Source organism: Giraffa tippelskirchi, chromosome 2 (assembly GCF_054371585.1).
Source record: "Giraffa tippelskirchi isolate mGirTip1 chromosome 2, T2T-mGirTip1v1.2.pri, whole genome shotgun sequence".
NCBI classification, from domain to species: domain Eukaryota; kingdom Metazoa; phylum Chordata; class Mammalia; order Artiodactyla; family Giraffidae; genus Giraffa; species Giraffa tippelskirchi.
Genome location: NC_137276.1, coordinates 171,369,306 through 171,389,725, shown reverse-complemented (window position 1 = coordinate 171,389,725; position 20,420 = coordinate 171,369,306).

The following is a 20,420-nucleotide window of genomic DNA, read 5'->3' as shown; positions in this document are numbered from 1 at the left end:
GCTCTCCAATGTTTATAACAGGTCCCAAGGTGGGGTACCTGGGAGATCACTCCACACTCAATTTAACATGAGCTTGGTGGCATGGGACAAGAACCACTCCTACAGTCTAGAAGGTAAAAAGAATGAGTTCTTGAACATTTAAGGATACATTCCATTTCCACCACCTGATGAGAATAGAGACTTGGTGTCTCTATTATCTCTATTTGGATCACTTTGCTATTAAATCTAATTATGACAGAGACTGCTTTGATCAGAGAAATAAATAGACCTGTATACTAAGAGTCTCTACTCTGAGATCAGGTTACTTAGGACTGTGGACTATTTTCATTCACTCCCAGCATAAGAGCAGAACCATCACAACCCCCTCTTTGAGCACAAAGATGAGACTGTCTGCTTATTCAACAAACATGTATCAACTGAAATTGAGTGCTCCAAACCTAATGATACCAAGAAGAAGAAGAAGCAGCCCCTGTGTTTGAGTGTTGATGACAGTAGATGAGACCAAGAAGCTACCAGGCAATTTATAAATCAGCATTAAACAAGGAACAAGAGTAGCTTATGAGCTCTGAATACTGTGGAGCAAAAAGAAACAGCAGTTAGTTGAAACCATGGAACAGAGCAGGGGAACAAGACAGAAGAAGTAGGAACTGAATCATTCAGGGTAGTCAATGCTGGGGAATGGGATGCCCAATGAAAGGAAAGGAGATGAAAAGGGGAAGGTATTTCAGGAACTTGAGCAAAGGCTGGGAATGGGAGAAAACAAACTGTAAGTAATTCGATATGGCTGGACTGTAGGGCAGAGGGAAGACATGGAAGAAGATGAGACCAGACACCTAGGCAGATGCCACATTATAGAGGAATATATACCATACTAAACACATAGATTTTTATTCAGAAAGTACTAGCTTTTTTCTTTCATTTTTCTATATGTCAAAGTTTTCTTCTTGCTTATGCTGTATAAGACACATGGAGGTTGGTACATAATGTTTAATTCAGAGATTTTATGTCCAAGCAGAATTTAATGTTGTCCTTTTCAACCTTGAAGTATTTACTCAATGTATTCGATTGTTTTTCAAAAATAGCTGCTTTGCTAATACATATTTGCTAATTGCAGTAGTTGCAGATAAATAACGCTTTGACTTGGTGATGTGCAAATGTTCACATTTTTTTCCACACTCATTTGCATTCTTTAGGTCAATAGTTGCTTTATTACTTCTTACAGTTTAGACTTATAGGCTTTAGTTTTCCTCTCAAGATTAAAGATTTAAAAATGAGTTCACCCTAACAAAGTATTTTAATTGACATTAAATTGTATTTCCTACTTCATTTATAAGCAGATATCTTTTAATGTGGATTTACTTTTCCTCTAGCTAAACTGTACTTCGATGAGAAATGGGAGCAGTTTTCTATTAGTTATCTTTTTATTATTGCTCTATTTTTTTGCCTTGCATTCACTCATCCAAATTCTTTACTGTCTACTGGATCCAGTAAAACAATGCACAGACCTAAGTTTAGCCCCTTTTTACTCTAATCTTATCTCTGCAGGTAACTGGCTATTTGATCCTTAGAAATTCACCTTTCTCCTCATCAGTAAAATGAGAAAGTTTGACTAGACCATGCTAAAATGCCCTTCTTGCTGAGAGATTTTATTCTGTGGCTGAGCATTAATATATTTGATAGACCCCATTCTTCTGCTTACCTCATCTCTACATTTCTTCACTCATAAGTCTGTCTACTTTTCTTGTTTGGGCTTCCCAGATGGCTTAGTGGTAAAGAATCCATCCACCCATACAGGAGAGGCAGGAAACACTGGTTTGATTCCTGGGTCAGGAAGATCTCCTGGAGAAGGACACGGCAATCCACTCCAGTATTCTTGCCTGGAAAATCCCATGACCAAAGGGACCTGGCAGGCTACGGTCCATAGGATTGCCAAGAGCTGGACACGACTGAGTACGTACACACTTTGCTTGTTGAATCTTCTCTCTATAGACTGGAGCAGTTCAGGAGCCAAGACTGAGTAATCTATTTTCTCAGATTATTATGAGAGGCACTGTTGAAGGTTCTCAGCTTGAAGGAGTTATTCAGTGACCCTCTGTCATGACAACAGTCTAGTATTAGTAATTATTTATGCTTCTCTGTCCCTTGTTGTGTGCTTCAAATGTTACACTTTTAATTTTTATTCCAAAATAAACAGCATGGTGTCTGTGATATTATAAAGCCCATGAGAGAATGATCTGTTTCCAAGTCATCCAATCCTGTTGCTTCTGTCTCATCAGCTCTCAAATATCCAGGAAAGGTTGGCCTACCTTGACCCCAGGATTAAACTAGCTTTTCCTACTTCTGTGACACAGATGGTTTGGCTTTAGACAATGTAGCCTGTCGTGCCATTGAGCTAAGTCTTGCACCGGAGGGAAAACAGAACATAATGTGCATTCCAAATATCCACTCTGTGGAGTTTAGATGACATCCTCATTAGATGGTCTTCATCTTTGCTTCCTTCAATCTGCTTCTCTCTCCCCGTTGTCTGCTAAATTTGATCTATCTATTTCAGGAACTACTGAGGCAGCAGCTTCTCCTTGCTATTGCCTGGGATAGTTTCACACGATGTAATCAAAGTTTATTGTCTTTGTACCAAAGCATGTTCTCTGCTTTCTCATTATCAAGCCCCTCGTCCCCTTACTATCTCTCTGATTCATTGCTCAGCAATCTGGCCTCCTTTGGTGGGACCTAGATATATTTCTGGGAGTTGACTTGCCTTAAAGCCAGTTCTTTGCAGAGGACCTAATGGACTGGGGTATAAGCAATGTGGAGGAGAGCATGGTGGGGACAGGCAGCCTCAGAAGACTCACGGGAGAGCAGCATTCTAAAAGCAGGGCATTTCTACTACAAAAAAATAATTGTCCCCAAATAGTAAAGTGAGTAAATTTGGGTTTTGAGACAATTTTCTCTGCATCTGGACCTAGAGATCTCTCTTTGCGGCCCCACTCAAGTAAGACCAGGCAAATATCTTAATCAATTTTAAAAAAATGAATAATCCCATGAATCTGGGATGGGGCATCCAGCAATGTTCCTAAATGTAGAGGTAAGATCTTCTGGACCCAAATTAGGAAAACTTGGCTTGACAATGTAAATACCCTCCTGTGTTCAATAAGAACACCAGGAAGGCAAGAAGTGAGCTAGTTCACAAACATCCTTCTGGTTGAAAGCTGGAATTAAACATTTATTTATTTAAGGTCTTTGTTTACAAGCCTGGAAGGCAAATGCCACACTGTGGCTAAGGCAGACTGCTGAGGTTAAATAAGCAAGAGAATCGTGTCCAGAATGAGTCATTAAAACCAAGCTACCCCCAAAAGACGGCTTCCCAAGTTAAGAGAGAGGCTGTATATCAGGATGGCAAGTTGGTCTGGATAAAATAGAGAGACAGGGTAGACACCTGAGGTTGATTTTAATATGTTTATTTCACATATCAACCTGGACGAACAGAGTCCATCTACAGCTTCTGCTTTAGGCTGGAGAAGGATGAGTCAGAAATTATGGAATAAATAAACATCAATTTAGTAGTGGGCTTTGGAAGTATTTTGATTATTATATCCAAGACCCTGAAATGATCTAATTCTATCCTGCTGATCAGCTTACCCACACTATCACCATCATAAATTTAATAAGGGAGCAGCCAAGAAGAAATCATAGTGTTGCTCTCTTACCAGCTGTATAAGGAGCATAAGGCCTCAATGTCTAATATCATTCTCCATATTAATCTAGATATTTTTTTTTTACCAAAGCAGCCTTTGATTTATTGCATGAAGACAGACAGACAGAAGAGTAGAGGGGATAGACTCTACAGGATTGATCAACAGAATAGACTCCAGTTCTCTATACCTGTGTAGTCAGTGTGTGTAGATGACATATGCTGTGCTGCCCAGAACCCCTTTAGAGACTGAAGGACCTATTCTTCCCACTACCAGAGGGTCCTACCAATGGGCATCCCTTAGTGCCCAGCCCTATGCAGCTGATGAGTGCTGTTTGTTAATGATCATGCAGGTGAAGCCTGCCACGAATGCCTGGTTCTTAGGAGAATACCAATAATTTGGCCACAAAAGTATTGGGCAAAAAGTGGACTCATTGGGGAAGACCCTGATGCTGGGAAAGATTGAGGGCAGGAAAAGCGGGCAACAGAGGATGAGATGGTTGGATGGCATCATGACCATCATGACCTAATGGACACAAGTTTGAGCAAACAGGGAGATGATGAAGTACAGGGAAGCCTGGCATGCTGCAGTCCATGGGGTCACAGAGTCAGACATGACTTAGCAACTAAACAACAACATGAGAATACAAAGTTCTACCCTCTCATCTCAACTCAAGACAACTCTGAAGGCCTCTCAGCCTCAGAGTTTCTTATGAGATTGACAAGGGCTTTAGTTGTGAAAGATTACAACTCAATGATTCCTCTGCTTGGGAGAGGTTCCTTTCTTTTCCTGTAAGTGTTAATCTCAAGAGCACTTTTTAAATAAAATTCTGGCATTCTAAATGACATTCTGGTGTCTACTTCCCAGATAACCCACCCTGCAGTAAGGAAAATAGGAAGGCAAATGACAAAAATAAATGCAATAAAAAAGGCAAGTTGCCCAGGCATCTCTGAAAGGCCAAGCTTTGCACACAGTAGCTTAGCTCTCCACGTTAACTAATGGGCTGCACCACCACATAGAAGTACTACAAGTGGTCCAGATGCTCAGGATACACCACACCTCCTGGACCTTCCTGATTTCAGGCCAGCCCTAGTGAGGCCCAGGTACAGAGCCAGTGACTTGTATCAGGTACAAACCATCAGCCACAGGCAGTTGCCACTCAGAAGCATAGGGGAGCTTGATGGTACCAGTAGCAACCCGCCTGAGTCAAGGAGGAGAGTTGGTGGGTAGATGGTCTAGCCTTTCCAACCTTTGGTGGGACAATTCCGAGGCAAGTTCTACACTCTCCCAGTAATAGATAAGGACTGAGCTGTTGTCCCCACATATTTAGAGTGCCAGGACTCCCACGACCAAAGCCTGGGTTAAACTACAGAAATTTTCTTGCTCGCCACTCTAGAGGCTGAGAAGTCCAAGATCAAGGTGTCTGCAGGCTTGGTTTCCTCTGAGGCCTCTCTCCTTGGCTTGGAGATGGCCACCTTCTTGCTGTGTCCTCTTGGGTCTTTCTTCTGTGGGTCACACATATACAACATATGTATATGTCAGCCTCCCAGTATCCTCCGCTTATTAGGACAGTAGACATCAGATTAGAGCCCACGCATAGGATCTCATTTTATCTTAATTACCTTTTCAAACGTGCTGTCTTCAATTACAGTAACATTCCTGAGGTACTGAGAGTTAGGACTTCAACACAGCAATTTGAGGGTGAGGGGCACAATGCAGCCCATAATACCCTAGTAACTAAGTATATGCTTTCTCAGCATTTCTCTTTTCCTTGTCTCTTTTTTCCCCTCCCACATTTCTTCCTCCACATTTGGATCACCTCCCAGATAAACTAAGAAAGCTCATCTTTGTCTCAAGGTCAGAGGAACCCAATCAACTGCCTTAAACTCTGACCAACCAGAATTAGCAGTTACTGGGGGAGGCTTGGGAAAGGTTGGACATAGACAGCTCTTGTTCGGAAAATACATAGACCTCCTCTACACACAGTATACCATCAGTGGAGTGTATTCTTTCAAATCAAATTTGACCTAAAGATGAGAAATACAGACAACTAGATAGGGCAAAAGTACACACACAAATCCACTGTTCTGCCTCAACCCTGTGAGCAAAATTAAGTTTGATGCAGAATGTGGAGACATGTAAATGCCTTAGCAAGAAAAGAGTATGTGTGTATGTCACAGCACAAGGCTGTGATGCTCCTCTGGAGGCAGAGTAAAGTGCCTACAATTACTGAGCACAGATTCAGTATGGGCAATTTATGTGAAGTTTCCCAAAAGAAAAGAAGTAGGACTTACAACCTGTTAGGTCCAGAATATATTTCTCTTTACATAGAGTTCTTCTTATTTGAATTTTAAAATGATAGACATGTTTTCAGGCAAAATGCTAAGGATTTTTTTCATCACCCTTTGTGTTGTCATGAATTTCTACTTTCTTGATTTGAATTCTATAAACTAATAGCCACCTTACATCTGGAAACCTTACCTAAATCTTACTATGAATGACCTGTGGGTGCATATTGGTTAATGGAGACAAAGCAAACAAACCAAAATCTAAATAATTGAAATAGTTGCATTTCATGGTAAATGAAACTAACATGTTCCATGCTTGCAAAGGATTTAAATAAAAACAGTAATAATTTGATGAGCTTTTCCTCTGTATTGCTCTCTAAATAATTATCACATTTAATATCTCTAAAAACCCTGAAACATAGATATTACTGTTCATGTTTTTAATATGAGAAAATGGATTCAGAAAATATTCCTCAAATATAAGTGATACAAATGGGATCTGAATCCAAACCTAATTCTAAATCATTTCACTTCCAGTGATTCTCAAACAGTACTGGTCATGAAAATGAAATAGAAAACTTTTAACAGTTACAGGCATTATCATAACACAAAAAAATATTTTGAGATGAATCATGAAAGTTAAAAATAATTGAGTTTCTAAAAGAAAATACAGAAGAAATAATCATGACCATTGGAAAGGCAGCTTTCATAAGTAAAATTCAAAATTTACTGACCAAGAGGAAAAGAGTAACAAGTTAGACTTCATTAAAATTAAGATCTTCTGCTCATCAAAGGCACTACGAAGAGAGTGAAAAGGTAAGCTACAAACTGGAAAAAGATATCTCTAATACATATATCCAGAAAAAAAAGCTAGATACAGACAATAAGCATTTGAAAGGTGCTCATCTTTAATCATCACAGAAAAGAAAAATAAAGCCACCACACACCTATTTGTATATCTAAAAATGAAAAATCTAACAAATATCAAGGGGGTTGGTGATACTATAAAAAGCAAGGACTCTCTTACATTGCTTGTGGAGTATTAAGTGCTGGAATAACTTTGAAAGACACTTTTTTCATTATTTTTGAAAGTTAAACATTATGTAGCACTTACAATGACACTTTTGGAGATATATCCATCAGATATAAGTTCTTTGTTCACCAAAAACACATACAAGAATGCTCACAGAACCTTTACTCATAATAACTAAAAACCATAAATAACCCGTTAGATAAATAGCAGAGTGGATATGATATATTAATTTAATGGAATACTACACAGAAATGTAAAAGAACAGACTACTGATATATTAAACAATGAATGAATCTCACATACATGTTGTTGAATGAAGAAATCCAGACACAAAAGAGTACTCATTATGAGTACATTTATATGAAGTTCAAACACATGTAAAATAAACTATGATGAGAAAGGTGTATTCCTTGAAGGTGGGTGGTTTACTGACTGAGAAGAATCAAAAATGAGTTCTCAGGGATCTGGAAATCTCAGTTTTATCTTAATTTTAGCAGTAGTTATATAGGGGTGTGTATGTGTATATTTATATACACTTGCATGTGTATATCAGAGAAGGCAATGGCAACCCACTCCAGTACTCTTGTCTGGAAAATCCCATGGACGGAGGAGGCTGGTAGGCTGCAGTCCATCGGGTCGCTAAGAGTTGGACACAACTGAACAACTTCACTTTCACTTTTCACTTTCATGCATTGGAGAAGAAAATGGCAACCCCCTCCAGTGTTCTTGCCTGGAGAATCCCAGGGATGAGGGAGCCTGGTGGGCTGCCATCTATGGGGTCACACAGAGTCGGACACGACTGAAGCGACTTAGCAGCAGTAGCAGCAGCAGCATGTGTATATGCAGCTTCCCAAGTGGTGCAGCGGTAAAGAATCCACCTGCCATGTAGGAGACATGGGTTTGATCCCTAGTTCAAGAGAATCCCCTGAAGTAGGAAATGGCAACCCACTTCAATATTCTTGCCTAGAAAGTTCTACAGACAGAGGAGCCTGGTAGGCTATAGTCCATGGGGTTGCAAAGAGAGGGACATGACTGAGCACACACACACGCATGTGTATATAAAGAATTACTGCTTTAACACAAGATTTATACACTTAACCATATGTAAACTGTATCACCATCTTTAAAAAATAATTATAGTTACTGTATCTTTCCTCTAAGGCCTATAGTATCAGAAGTAGGACTGAGGGAGAGAAAGTATATAAGTATATATACTTTTGAAAAGTTTCCCATGTTATCCAGGTGATTTTGATACATGTCCTTGTTTACAAATCACTTTATTCCTAGACTCAGATAACTCAAGCATTGTGTGAAGAGTCAGCCCTCATGGGTACAAGTTCTGGCTCTGCAAATAATGAGTTAAGCATCCTTGGATAATGCAACCATGAAAAAAAAAAAGGATCTGGACTAGATGAGCCCTCAGGTCCCTTCCCACAAAAATTCTGTAAATCCTATGACACAGATGCATACCTATTGGCCAATGTACACAAATAAAACCAGTACTGAAACCTAAGGGAAGTAGGTGATTGAATAACATGATATAATTTCAATTATGGCTGCCCCGAAGTTCTCTCACTTAAAGAATGTTTTACATACAATCTTAGGAAATTCAATCTTCTATATTATCTTTAGGTGCTGGTAGAGTGGTAAATTCTTAGAATATGGCAGCCAATTAAGTTATTATCAGTCATTAACATTTCACTACGGATGTGACAACAGATCATTTTCAATTTGATAGTTACCTAAAAATTGACCTTGTAAGAACAGGGTGTAGAATTAAAGGTATTTTGCTATATCATGGAAAGGACACAGAACTGAGAAACAGGAATCTGCTTTCTACTCACACCTATAATATTAATTAACTGTATCTTCAAATAGGTTCTTTAGACCACAGACTGTCCATCAGTAAAATGTGAGGAATGCAATAGACAGTCCCTAACTGAACTGAAGTGTCATGAGGATTCTCTGACTCTTCTTAGCTCCTAAAATTGGGAGGCTTGAAAGGTAATCTAGAGTTCTGAATGAAGGCTCTAGTTTCCTGTCATTCTGAGCAAGAGAGACACACGAAAACTAAGGATGGTAACAGGAGGCCGATGAAAACACTGAGACCAGGTTTTTTAAGGGCCAGATTGAGTCCTTAACCCTGGAAGACAGTTTGAGCTGTCTTCCTGGATAGCTCAAAAGGTAAAGAACCTGCCTACCTGGGTTCCATCCCTGGGTTGGGAAGATCTCCTGGAAAAGGGCATGGCAACCCACACCAGTATTCTGGCCTGGAGAATTCCATGGACAGAGGAACCTGACAGGCAGTCCATGGGGTCACAAAGAGTGGGACACGACTGAGTGGCTAACACTTTCACTTTCACTTTGAGCCCTTAGGTGAGAGCAGGGATTATTACATTATTTCTGTGTCTGCTCTGCTATGGTTTTCCCAGTAATCATGTACAGATGTGAGAGCTGGACCATAAAGAAGACTGAGTGCCCAAGAACTGATGCTTTTGAACTGTGGTGCTAGAGAAGACTCTTGAGAGTCCCTTGGACTGCAAGATCAAACCAGTTAATCCTAAAGGAAATCAACCCTGAATATTCATTGGAAGGACTGATGCTGAAGCTGAAGCTCTAATACTTTGGCCACCTGATGTGAAGAGTCAACTCAATGGAAAAGACTCTGATGTTGGGAAGGATTGAGGGCAGGAGAAGAAAGGGGAGACAGAGGATGAGATGGTTGGATGGCATCATTGACTCAACATACCTGAGTGTGAGCAAACTCCGGGAGATGGTAAAGGACAGGGAAGCCAGGTGTGCTGCAGGTCCATGAGGTCTCAAAGAGTCAGACACAACTTTCAACTGCTCTGCCCGCAGTGTTTGGTGTCTGGGTAGTAATGGGAGGAGGGAAGAGGAATACCCTGGCTTTGTTCCTTAACACAGTTCACCCAGGGTGTGTTTATAAACCAGTATGAAAGTGCAGGAAGTAGAATCTGTTGACCAACCTCCAGAAGCACAGGTCTTGATGGGCAACTCTCCCTGTTCTCTGCCCCTCACCTGCCTGCTTTGCTCATTCCCTCAAGGAGTGCTCTAGGGCTAGGACCCACAGGGAGAAGCCATTTCCCAGGGGTTGGAAAAGAGTGTGGTACTCCATGTGAGCATTTAGGCCTTCATTGGTAGGACAACAACTCAAATGAATGGAATCAAATAGCCTCCTAAAAGTAGTGATGGAGAGGCAAATTCAAGGAGAATAGAGGAGAAGGTATGGTTTACAGAGGCTGTCCCACATGAGAAAGGGAAAATGAACTCAGTCACATGACAGCCATCCAACCATAAAGCCATGAATTTTGCATTTAACACAATTATTCCTGGTTTTCTAATGATATTAGGGAGGTCTGTGCTTATAATAAGGTGGCCCACTCAAGTTAGGAGTGTTTCAACTTTGACTTCCTCACTCCAGACAGTCTCAGGACAATGGCTGGGAGGTCAGGCTTTGATAACTAAAGAATTACAGAGAATACACTGTCTTTCACAAGGGACCTTTGAGTCTTAGGAAGTCAGCCATTACACCATTTTTCATGGCCTCTTCCAAGAGTAAATACTGCTAACCCAGGAGTCTCTGGGCCAGGAAATACAATTAGGTGGACTCGTGTCTCCTAGGAAATGAATGGAAACCTACAATTTCAAGTAGTCCAGGAAATAGCCATTCAGCTAATAATGATGACAGGTTGCTACTGAGCCTGCCAAACAGGGGGCTCACCTAAAACTGTGGGGGGTAAATCTCCCTTTTTAGAAACCTGCCTCAGCCTCATTTGCTTTTAAAAGGCTCCTCCATTCCCCCCACCACAAGCCCCACAACACCCTTCCCTCCTTTCTGGGTCTCCCCCAGCCCCCTTTAAAGAAATATTTAGCTTACACTTGTAATGAGCCTTGGGAAGCTCAGTGGGGCTCTGCGTGCACAGTGACTGTAATTTAGGGTGAGTTATGTTTCAATTACCACTGTTTTATAGCATGCTGGTGAGGGCAAGCGTTATGTCATGTCAGAGATACAGGCGAGAGAAAATACGGACACCCCCATTACAGGCGGTGATGGAGCAGTTTTAATAATACTGGGGGAAAATGGAACATAAATGCATTTCCAGCTGCACCATTACTACCCATTAGCAACACCACGTGGCCAGAGTGAGGATGAGGCCGGAGGGAGGAAGGGGTTACAGGTATGATGGTGACTGGAGCCTGTTCTCTGCATTTAGAAAAAGGCAAGAAGTCCTATTAAAACCTTAGAAATGCATGTCTTTTTTTTTCTGTGAATAATGGTCACACCAGAGATACAAAACACTAACTTTTCAATAATAAAAAAAAAAAAAATCTAATTTCTAGTGAGTTACCCCATTTCATGTGAGGAGGATAACTCTTGCCTGTGTTCTCTCTCCCTCCCAGTCTTTCTCGCTCATTTTCTCAGTCTCTTTATTTCTTGACACAAATAGCAGTCACTGCTCAGAGAATGTGCAGGATTAGGCTGCTTTGCAATTCAAACCTTTTATTCAGGTTACCCTTATGAACTAAAGAGGAAAATATGTATTGACTAAATGGCCACGTTATGGATGTTTCCAATTGTGAGTGGAAAAGTGGCTCCCCCTACAACACACACAGACCCCTCCAAACCAGGACTCTGTTCATCACTTACAATGGAATATAGCTAATGCTAATTTCCCCCTTTTTCTTTTCTCAAATAGCGGGAAAAGCATCCATAGATATTTTTTCTTGGTCTGATTAATTCCTTTAAAAAGAGGAAGTGGCAAAAATGAGCAGTCCCAGCCTGCTGATGATCTATGCTTTTGCCGATTGGTAGTTTGCAGGTGTGGAGAACGATGAAACAGAAGGATGAGGATGTAGATGGCATTGGTGGGCTGGTGCTTCCAACAGTTGTTTAACTTTGTTCAGTTAAAACAAAATGTGGTCAGTTAGAAGTGCCCCTTATTTAACCAAAGAAGGTAGGTTCAATAACTAAAATAAATAGTATATATGGTTGGTCTAACTTTTCTCTAGTGTAGCCTAAAATAGAAAGAGCAATACGAAAGACAGCAACATGCACAGAAAATACGGAGAATTTTAAACCACCTGGGGCTGGGGAAAAGACACGTTAAAGAGAGATAATTATGTGTGTGTGTTTAATGATCTTTTTCTCCTTGTATTAACACATGTAATTCAAACTTGCTAGAGAAAATTGTATAATTTCATATAAATGTAAGAAAGCACTTTAGTCATTATTTCAATTATTTCAACCTTTTTCTATGATTCTGTTTTGAAAAAATCATCCATTCATTCATTCACTAAATAATTACTATGAGCATCTTTTATGCAATGAGGACTGGTTTGCTCAATACGAAGACATATAGGGAACAAAATATATCTGGTGAATACCCTCCTGGAATTTACATCCTATTGGCAGTGTTAGACACAAGACAACAGGCCCAAAATGGAGTCACTAAGCCCCATGTCACCAAACCGAGACTTAATTACAGTTTCAGCTCTCCCAGAAATAGAAACTTAAAACCAATCAGTCAGTCAGGAATCACCTGATCAGTACTAGTTAGGCTTTCTATCAGAAAGATCCTTGCCTTCTCCTAAAGAAAACTCTCTTTGCAATCACCAACTCACTTTTCTGCCTGTTCTCCCTCCCTGTGCCTTAAGAGCCCCTTTCTATCTACTAGATTGGATGCTCCTCAATTCAAATTGATTTTTGCTCAAATAAACCCTTCACATTTTTTATATGCCTCAGTTTATCTTTTACTGGCAGAAACAGACAATAAACAAATCAATTGACTTCAGTTTGTGATGTCTTGGAGGAAGCAACAGGTGTCAGAGCACAATAGAGAAATAACTTGAGAAGTCTTCAGAGAATTCAGGATGATATTATACTTGTGATTTTGCATTCAGCCTCATTCATTTAACTATCAGAGTTCTGGGAATGCTCTTATGTCACCAAATATTCTTTTAAAACCTTTTGAATGACTGGATAGTCTATCTTTTAAACAAACCTTAATTTATCTACTGATCTTCTTGTGTTTTTCTTCCATGGCTTTATGTTGATAAAAAGGTTTTTGCCTGAATATTTGTTAAACAGTCACCTATGTTTTCTTACGTTTTTGTAGTTATTAGATGTGCTATATTTAATGTTTTAAACTCTTCTGAAATGTATTTGATGTAAATGAGAGAACAAAAATTATATTTGTTTTCCATATAAACATAAATTAAAGTTAAATAACAATTCCTGAATCATATATAGCTTCTTCCTTATTTTCTGATGTATTATTTGTCACATATCAAGTATTTAAATATATTAGAGTTTATTCCAGGATTACAAATTCTTGATCAGTCTGTAGATATTTACATCAAATAATTTAAAATTCCTTTAGCTGTATAATCAACTTTAAGGTCTAGTAAGAGAAATCCCCTTTTCATTTTTCAATTTTTCTCAGCTGTATTCCTACCAGTTGGTGTTCCAGATGAATTTTAAAATTATTTTTAAAGACTAGCTATGAAAAAGAAACACTAATACGTAGAGTTAATCCTCATTACCCACAGATTTCATATTTGCAAATTCAACTACTCACTAAAACTTATTTGTAACCCCAAATCAATTTTCAGGAAAATTTATGATTATTTGCAGACATGAGGAGAGCAGCAAATTCAGGATTCTCTAATTCAGTGTTCAGAGAAACTCTGGAGTACCTAACTACCATGAATAATGGCAATCAACTACATCTGTACAGCTTGCTCTAAATCAATGTATTGAGAAGGATTCACTTCTTTAAAAAGTGATATACCTCATAATTTCTTTCTTAAGCCCTTACTCATTTTTTTCTTAATTGATATAGTAAACAGAATTATTTTTCTCTAATATTTTCTAATGAACTATGCCTGGTTTAGAGAGGAGCTACTGGATTTCATAAAGTTATCTTGTGTCTGGTCACTTTATAAAACTCTTTTTAACCATCATAATTTAAAGTTGACATTTTTCCTCAAAATAAAATAAAATACTATGAAAAAATACTAATTATCATTCCTGTTCCAATAGTTCGGCCTTTTGTTCCTGGTTTTCCATTTTGTTTTACTGGAAAGAACTTTTAGAGCTGGCAACTTTAGCTTGTTCTTGATTAAAATGGAACTATTTCTACTGTTTTGCATCCAAGTATAAAATTGGATCTTGTTTAAATGTTGAGTTGTGATGGAATGGGTGTCGAATGTAATCAGAAGACTACTCAACAGCTCCTGAGATAATCATTTTTCCTCTTTGTTCAGATCTTGATCTAATTAACTGATATCTTCCTATTAAGTCACCACTACATTCTAAATATAAATCTTATATTGTATTTATGGATTGTATTTAAGGTACAGTTAGATTCATTTTATTCATAGGTTATTTCCATAAACGGGTTAGGGTTAGGGTTAGGGCTAGTGGACTACAGTACATTGGGTCAAAAAAAGTCAGACATGACTGAGCAACTAACACTTTCTTTCTCTATATAAATGAGATTTTATTTTACAGTAAAAATACAGGTAACTATGTGGCTTAGATGGTTTTTGTTTTTCTTTGTTTTCTGCTATTACTGCCAGGGTTTGCTATTCAAATCTGATCATTTTATTAAATGAAATGAGTAATTTTATATCTTTTTTTGAAAATTCTATTATCTAAGTCTTAAAAAATACTGTGTATATAAACATTGACAGCTATAATTTAAAAATAAATTTTCATGAAAATGTCTCAAATTTCCTAAATTTTAATGGGTCCAGGCTTTCTCCTAGGCAATTGTGGTAATATTTTGGGGGAAAACTTTTTGTTTCATTTATATTTTTACATTTATTAGCATTTTGCTATGGGCTGAATATGTACCTCCCAAATTCACATGTTGAAAATGTAATGCCCAAGGTGACAGTATTAGGAGATGGAGCCTTTGGGATGTGATTAGGTCATGAGAGTAGGGCACTCATGCATTGAATTAATGTCTTTATAAAACTGACTCCAGAGGGATCCCTCACCCTTCCACCATGTGAGGCCACAATGAGAAGCTGGCAGTCTGCAACCCAGAAAGTGGTTTTCAGCAGAACCCACCCATGTTGACACCCTGATATTGGACTTCCAGCCTCTAGAACTGTAAGAAATAAATTTCTGTTTTTTATAAGCCACCCAGTCTATGACATTCTGCCACCATAGCCTGAGTGAACCAAAACACACTGTATTGCATACAGTATTATTTGCTAAATTTAATATTTTTTGGTATTTCTTAAATGTCCTTTTCCATGTCTAGTTTATGTTTTATTTTATTTTTGTTATTATTATTAATTACGGTTGCCATAGCATGTCTATTTTTTATTTGCTCGTTTTTAAAATGGCCACATTTATTTAGGGAGAAGTGTCTTGATAATTCTTTTGAGGATGGTTTGAGGACATTCTTTAATAAATGAGCATGCATGAGTGGGAAGATATAAGTCCAAGATTTGACATGGCCCAGTTAAGAGGATGGGGATGGCACTCTGAGCCGAGAACCTGGCACACCTGCTTCTCTAGAGGCACAGAGATGAAGCATTGCATGCATGGTTATGAATGTGGTCAGGAGTGGCATCTATGAATGGTGATAAATGGTGTGCCACTTTAAAATTTTGAGCAAGATGTGTAAGGACTAACATTATGCAGTTTTAAATTGTTCTGGGAGGAATTCATGAAAAGGCTTAGAGATCCAGGCAAGAGGACTTTCCAGGAAGCTAGTCAAGTCCTGACCAAAGAAATAAGTAAGAAGAAACAGGTAAAAGATTTCTGCTTTTTTGAAATGCTTCCATTTAGAAATGGTTCTATGAAAATACACTGCTTATTCAAAAATGAGATATTCATCTGACAATTATGAAAGTATTTATGAAGATGTCTGGACAGCATATTTGGAAATGCCCTTGTCCTCCTAATCCTTAAACACAGGACATTCTTCTTTGGGTTTCTGGAGTATGAAATGTCAGTGCTAAACAACTTCTCAAACACAAATTCAAGAAATTCTGTCCAATACAACCAGTTTCCTAAACACGTGGAACATGGAAGAGATAAAAATTAAAATTTGCTCCCAAATCTTAAATAACAATGAAGAAGAAAACTGGGAAAAGGTGAAAGCTTAATGGGGACAAAATGAAGAATTTTTTTTTTTTTACCACACCACGTGGCATGCAGGATCTCAGTTCCCTGACCAGAGATCAAACCCATGTCCCCTGCAATTAAAGTGCAGAGTCTTAACCACTAGACCAGCAGGGAAGGCTCCGTTAAGAACTTTTCCAATTTATTAGGTTGTGAGAATTTGCATGTAACTCCACACTGAGCTTCCCGAAGGAGGTTAGCAAGTACTGGTAGGAGTGGACGGAGGCATGAAATTAAGAACTAGAAAATAAAATAATAACAGTGATAGTAATAATAATATCCCCTAGTATTATCCTATGGCTATCATTTTGAGTGATACTATTATGTTACAGATTAAGTGTGATTTTACATGTTGTAACTAGTGACATCTTCCCAATAATACTAGAAGGTAGCTTTTACCATCTACACTTTAGAAAAGGACACTGAGGCTTGATGAGTTAAAATAATTTGTAATACTAGGTACAGATAATGACTGAAAAAAGCAGTATCCTAACCCAAGGTTCTTAGTTCCACATCCTGAGTTTTTAATCACCACGTTATATAGTGTCATTCATATCATGCAATGATTTAGACCAGAAGAGAGGAAACAGACAAAGTATCTTAGGAAGATAAAAGAGTAGCATTGAGATTTCAAGCAGCATTTATGAGCAGAAGAGAAAGAAGAGCTGCCAAATAATCCCTAAACAGCTGCAAATGAAACACAAAGAAGGTTTAAAAATTAAGTCTTTTCAATTGCACTAACAGTGACACTCGGTATTCACCCTATGATAGTAAAAATAAAAATAAATATGATTATGTTTATATACATTTATATGATTACATATGACATACAAAAATAATAACAGAATAGACTCTGAAGATACCAGCTCATTCATACATTTTTTTATTGAACAACTATTTATTAAGCATTTATCATTGACCAGACTCACTTCCAAGAGCTGAGATTTTAACAGCAACTATAAGGAGATGTATTACCTTCATGGAGCTTACAGACAAGTGGAAGAATAAGACATCAATCAATAAACACACATTTAAATGTATGATTACAAACTGTCTAAGATGTAACGAAAGAACAGTGTGATCCTGTAAAAATGGGGCCAGGACTTAGTCTGGCAGGGCAGAGAAGTCTTTCCAGGGAAAGAATCATTTGTGCCAAGAGTAGGAATTACTTGGATAAATGAGAAGGATGGATGTTCTAAGCAGTGAACCACCATGCAGATACCCTAAGGCAGGGGAAGCAAGGCAGGTTTAAAAAGAGAAAGAGACTGGTACCCAGCATGCAGCAGGCAGTAGATGGGGCTAGCCAGAAATTCACACAGGGCCTACTAGACTGTGTGAAGGAACATGCCTATTATTCTAAGAGCAATGGGAGAGGTGAGGTAACTGAGGGTGAGGTGACTGGATAGTTTTCATCAAAACAATGTGTTCAGATTGAGCATTAAAAGATGTATGCTATTTCAGCATGGAGACAGGACAGAAGGAGAGCTGGATTGGATGTCAGAATCCTGGGAACATGTGCTATGGAGTGCAGGTAAGACGGCAGCCATGGAACCAGAAGGATGGATGTACTGGTAGGAAGGAGGGAAATAACAGATTGCAGACACTGAGAAGGGAAAGTCAGCAGAGCTTGGTGATGGTCTAGCTAAAAGGGGGAGGGAGAAAGAAAAGGAAACATCAAAGACCAGCTTCATGGTCTGTAAAATTGGACTGGTGATGATACCTTTCCTCACGATAAAGAATATTAAATTCTTACTCTGGCCTAAGGACCCTACTCAGCTATTGTGTTGATGCTGTTTTATCTTAGACATTCAGAACAGTACTGGCTCCATAAATTATGATGCTAAGCACATTTTACCATTTAAACCTCATCATCCCATACTACCACTACCTCCCCAAAATTATTTTAAGGTAACCAATATTATTATCCACATTTTGTAGATAAGGAACTAATACTGAAAAGGGAAGACTTACTCAAAAGTCACACAGCTGTGTACTGAAGAGACCTGTCTCTCTCCAGAAAACATGATTTTCCTCTATAACTGCATATGATTAAACGCCAGTGGACTGGTCCAACTCTGACCTACGATAAGGGTGTTGAGGAGGAAGGGATGAGGAGGGACCATGCATCATGTAGGAGATGAGTGTGGGATAGATTTGGCTACAAGGAAGCAGACTAACAACAACAGACCAGTGATATGTGAACAGGTAGATATTTCAAAGAAAACACAAAAGTTCGTTTCTTACTCATATTAACTTGTAGTCAACTTCAATGATAATTTTGGAAACTTTTACGTAGCTTTTAATAAATATAAAACAATTCAGACTTTGGATAATTTATTACTTTCCTAATGTCTTAACTTGAAAGAATCTCTTATTATCGAAATACAGAGGTTTTGTGACACGTGGAAGGAAAAAATGCAATGAGAATAGATTCTAATGCTTCTAGCTGATATTTTTCAATGCCTATTTCCCTTAAAAATCATGCCTATGTATTTATTTCTTCCCTGGATATTCTTCTCCTGGGCCACAATCAGAGCCTGTATTCCCATGAGTCATCCTCAGAGTAAAACTTCTGAAAGCCTGCTTATCACTCTCATAACTACACAACAAACAGGAGAGATTTAGGGTCTTTCCTCCACCATTTTTCCCCTTCTCTTATGAGGAAATCAAGCCCTGCCAGTGCTGGCTCACTTCTCCCTTGTCTCAGGCAGGATAGAGTCAGGCAATGCATTTTCATCAAGGCTCAGACTCCATCATGCTCTAGAGAATTGGGGTTTAATGTAATTTATGGGTAGCCACTTCCAAGGGAGATCATGGAACCTCCAGTTTAATTGAGGTGATCTGGACGGTTCAGCATCTGTCAATGGGCAAGGAGAGAGTGCTGCCTGAATAGAAATAGAAATCACTTTGCACACCCTCCTCATTCTATATACTCTTTCTTGGAAGCACCCAGCTGTGGTTTCTGTTACTGATTTTCCGCTACTCTTACTCCCCTTTTTCATCTTTTCATTACTCTCTCCTATTTATCCAACACATGTATGTGACTAGGCATAACTCCTTGCTGGAAGTAGGAGCATCCCCTTCCCTACCTATACCTTTCCCACCCCTGTCCCATATAAAAGCCCTAGTGCTTGGTGCTACTACCCTTACCAACTGAAAAGCAGCTCTTACTATGTCGGTAACATTAATTAATTAATCCAACAGATATTTATTGAATATTTACCATATGCTAGACACTGTTCTAGGCATTGAAGATACAGCAGTCAATAAAGAAGATTATATTCCAGTAAGGGAGTAAATAGAAGCAAAATTAAAAAGTAAAATATATAGTTTGGGCTTCCCTGGTGGCTCAGATGATAAAGAAACTGCCTGCAATGCAGCAGACCTGGAAGATCCCCTGGAGAAAGTAATGGCAACCCACTCCATTATTCTTGCCTGGATAATTTCATGGACAGAGGAGCCTGGTGAGATACAGTCCATGGGGTCACAAAGAGTCAGACACAACTGAGTGATTAACACTTTCACTTTTTATTACTAGATAATAAGATAGGGGAATTCTTAATTTTTCTTTCCTTAATTTCTTTAAAGGATATAAGTATCATTTTATGAAAAGACATTATTAATATGAAAAAAAAGGGAAAAAAAGTTTGAACGTATTATCTCAGTTGTGATATGAATACAAAAAAGATATTCATGACCCAGATAATCATGATGGTGTGATCACTCACCTAGAGCCAGACATCCTGGAATGTGAAGTCAAGTGGGCCTTAGGAAGCATCAGTTCAGTTCAATTCAGTTCAGTCGCTCAGTTGTGTACGACTCCTTGCGACCCCATGAATCACAGCATGCCAGGCCTCCCTGTCCATAACCAACTCCCAGAGTTTGCCCAAACCCATGTCCACCGAGTCGGTGATGCCATCCAACCATCTCATCCTCCGTCGTCCCCTTCTCCTCCTACCCTCAATCCTTCCCAGCATTAGGGTCTTTTCCAATGAGTCCACTCTTCGCATGAGGTGGCCAAAGTATCAGAGTTTCAGCTTCAACATCAGTCCTTCCAAAGAACACCCAGGACTGATCTCCTTTAGGATGGACTGGTTAGATCTCCTTGCAGTCCAAAGGACTCTCAAGAGTCTTCTCCAACACCACAGTTCAAAAGCATCAAATCTTTGGCGCTCAGCTTTCTTCACCGTCCAACTCTCACATCCATACATGACCACTGGAAAAACCATAGCCTTGACTAGATGGAC